The sequence below is a fragment of the Etheostoma spectabile genome, chromosome 13 (assembly GCF_008692095.1).
Source record: "Etheostoma spectabile isolate EspeVRDwgs_2016 chromosome 13, UIUC_Espe_1.0, whole genome shotgun sequence".
Classification (NCBI taxonomy): Eukaryota; Metazoa; Chordata; class Actinopteri; order Perciformes; family Percidae; genus Etheostoma; species Etheostoma spectabile.
In genome coordinates this window covers 807,930-811,062 of record NC_045745.1, presented here as the reverse complement: position 1 = coordinate 811,062, position 3,133 = coordinate 807,930, and the positions used below count along the sequence as shown (strand labels likewise).

The 3,133-nt window shown below is 40.5% G+C and overlaps 1 long non-coding RNA gene across 1 annotated transcript in view; it reads right to left on the bottom strand.

The window, feature by feature from the left end:
* Positions 1-3,133, bottom strand: part of LOC116700433 (uncharacterized) — a 23,956-nt gene that overhangs the window by 120 nt on the left and 20,703 nt on the right. The window lies entirely within an intron of this gene.

Below are 3,133 nucleotides of genomic sequence, written 5' to 3'. Positions count from 1 at the left end.
CACCTATCGGTCGATGTAAGGTGCTATATAAATAAAATACATTTACATTTACATTTACATTTATCCACTGGCAGTGAAGCAGGTTTGGGGCACCGTCAGTGACATCCAGAGTCAGGCAGGGTGAACTGGGTTAGAAAGGTTTGAAAAAACTGCTCCCAGACCATAAGGGCAGCTGTTTATTATGAATAGACAGTGGTGTGTAGTTCTGTTATTGGTTGAAAGGTGACTCTGTACCATATCTAGTCCAAGGTGACACAGCAATGTGATCTAACCTTGTCTGGTGACTACCTGATGGAATGCAGGTGTGTTGAAGTCAAGTTGCTGATTGGCTGCAGCACATGTCCTTTACATATTCTATCACCTCTCCCACCCTGAGCTTTATGATGTGCCCTCAGTGTTGAAAACTGAGTATATGATATATAAATACTGCAGCTCCTTGCCTGCCAGAGTGGTGGGTAAACATGGGTGAAAGGTAAACGAAGTAAACATCCTGTACTTGCCTGATTGTCACAAAATGTCTGAGAACAATTGCCTAAATGATTAATCCAACAATAAACAAAATAGCAATAATAATTCAGTAACTAAAAGAACCAATCTGACAAATATCCCTCTCCCCTCTGGCAGAAGGCTGCGGTCCATCAGGAGCTACTCTATATCCACAATGTTCCATCTCCGGGATTGCTCCGCCGTGGCATGAATTTCCGCCAGATGCATGCTTTTTACAAATGTTTGTTTCCACTTCCTTTGTGTTGGCGCGGTGGAGTTATGAGAACTGTGGTTAACTGCTCCTTAGATCTCTGCAGGGTAAATCCAGACAGCTAGCTGGACTACCAACCTAAGTTTTCTGTTGCCCGACTAAAGCTACTTTTGATTGTACACACGTTCCACCAAAACAAGTTCCTTCCCGAGGCTATTTTGCAGAGGCACCGTGCGGAGCTTAGAAACGCCCGTGATTGTGATTGGTTTAAAGAGACGCCAATAAACCACATCAGGTTTTTCTCCCATCCGGGAATGGTGTGTGGAACAGCCAGACCCTCCTCCACATCGCTGTGGAGGCAATGAACCCCCCCATCCCTAGTCACTGCACTTTGCATTAACTTGTATCCTGGACTATACACCTGCCCATTGCACACATTATATATCCTAAGTGTTTTCACAATATTAAACATTTTGAACATTCTGCACCATTCCACATTTAAGCTGAGTATCCATTTTATGTTTACTTTATACTTCTACTTCATCACATTTTAAATGTAAATGTAAATGAACTGTTCTTATATAGCGCTTTTCTAGTGCCAACGACTACTCAAAGCGCTTTTACATAGCACAGGTATTTGTGGGCTAGTGTTCCATTTTTGCTGCCCCATATCCATATCCATATCTTGATCACAGACCTACTTTGAATGTTAGCCTCTCTGGCTATGCCCCCCCCCCCCATTTTCTCCCTTCTGTGTCTGTCTCTGTGTGTTTTACATGTTTTGTGTATTGAGAGACTTAACTTTGAATGCACTATTGTTAAGATTAAACAAAGTGAAAAGCAGTAGCAATATTCACATGTATTTTCATTTAGAACGCAGCTTTTTAATATTTCACTTTGAGTTTGGAATTGTGGCGGACTTAATGCTTCTCCTAAACGAGCTTGCAGTCTGGGCTTGCTAAAAAAGAGAAATGTTGACATTGCATTATTACAGGACACACATTTGCTGCAGGCAGATTCTGGCTGTTTAGCCAATAGATTCTATCATACAATGGCATCCTCCTCAGCAAGCTCAAAAACAAAAGGAGTAGCCATTGTTGTCGGAACAGAATCAGGCAGGATTGTGATTTGTACAACAGAATTTGGTGCCAGAAAAATTGCATTTGTGTCAGCTTATGCGTCTAATGTTCTTGAAGGCAATTTCTATAATACGCTCACTAATCAAATGCTGGAGTTAACAGACTGTTATTTTATTGTAAGGGCAGATTTCAATGCTGTGTGGGACCCAAATATTGATCTGTCAAATGCAAAGGCCACTGGGGACCAGGCTCAGGCCACAGCAGCTTGAGGCTTGTAGATATTTGGCGTACAGTTAATCCCACCTGTAAGGATTATTCCTTTTTTTCAGGTAGACACAAATCCTATTCCAGGATAGATTTTCTTTTTGCATCCCCTCACTTATTTCCAATTGCATTATCTGACCAAAAATTGGTCCTTTGCTCCACCACCTTTGACCAACTATCTCAACGTACGGTTAGATGGTTTCAATACTTCTTCCTGAAAAATGAATCCTACATCACTTAGTTTATTGCATAATTCCAAATATTTGCAGAAATTAATGTTGGCTCTGTAGAAGACCCAAGGATATTTTGGAATGCAATGAAAGGTTTTATTAGGAGCAATACTATACTATTCTGCTCTAATTCTCGCAGAGGTACGTCACTTCAACTACAAACTGACTCACTGTCATTTTACTGATCAAATAGCTTTAGAACGATCACTAGTCAAGAAAGAATTTAACAACATTCTGAAACAGAAATCTGAATTCCTCATCCATCGAATGAGGCAGCGCTATTATTTCCAGGGCACAAGACCATAGTCATCTACTTGCCATGAGAATTAGGTCCAGTGACCATTTTGCAGATATTTAAATCTATTCATTTTTATATAACATCTATGCAGATATTAAATCTTCATATGGTAATATTAGAACTGACCCTGTTGGAAAAAAAAATCCTTTCAAAAATGTTAGTCCTATCTGTATGAATCAGAGGTCACTTTGGATAAAACTCACTGTGATGGATGGTTAAATCAGCTTGACTTGCCTCAATTGTCAGCAGATGAATCAGCTCACTTAGACAAATTGATTATTAGAGAACAACGAACAACTAAGCTTGGCAGTGCAGAATATGCAATCACCGGGCATTGATGGGATACCCCCTGTTTTTGGCTCTTTCCTTCCGTTGTTTGAAGTCCCATATGTCAAAATTAGTGAACTCCAACCAAACTGGATTCCTAAAAACGAGAATGGCAGCAGATAATGTTAGACGCCTTCCCGCCATTGTTGATGGGGCAGGAACAGCAAGACCCCAATGTTTCTTCTTTCTCTTGATGCAATGAAAGCCTTTGACAGACTTGAGTGGTCATTTTTATGGT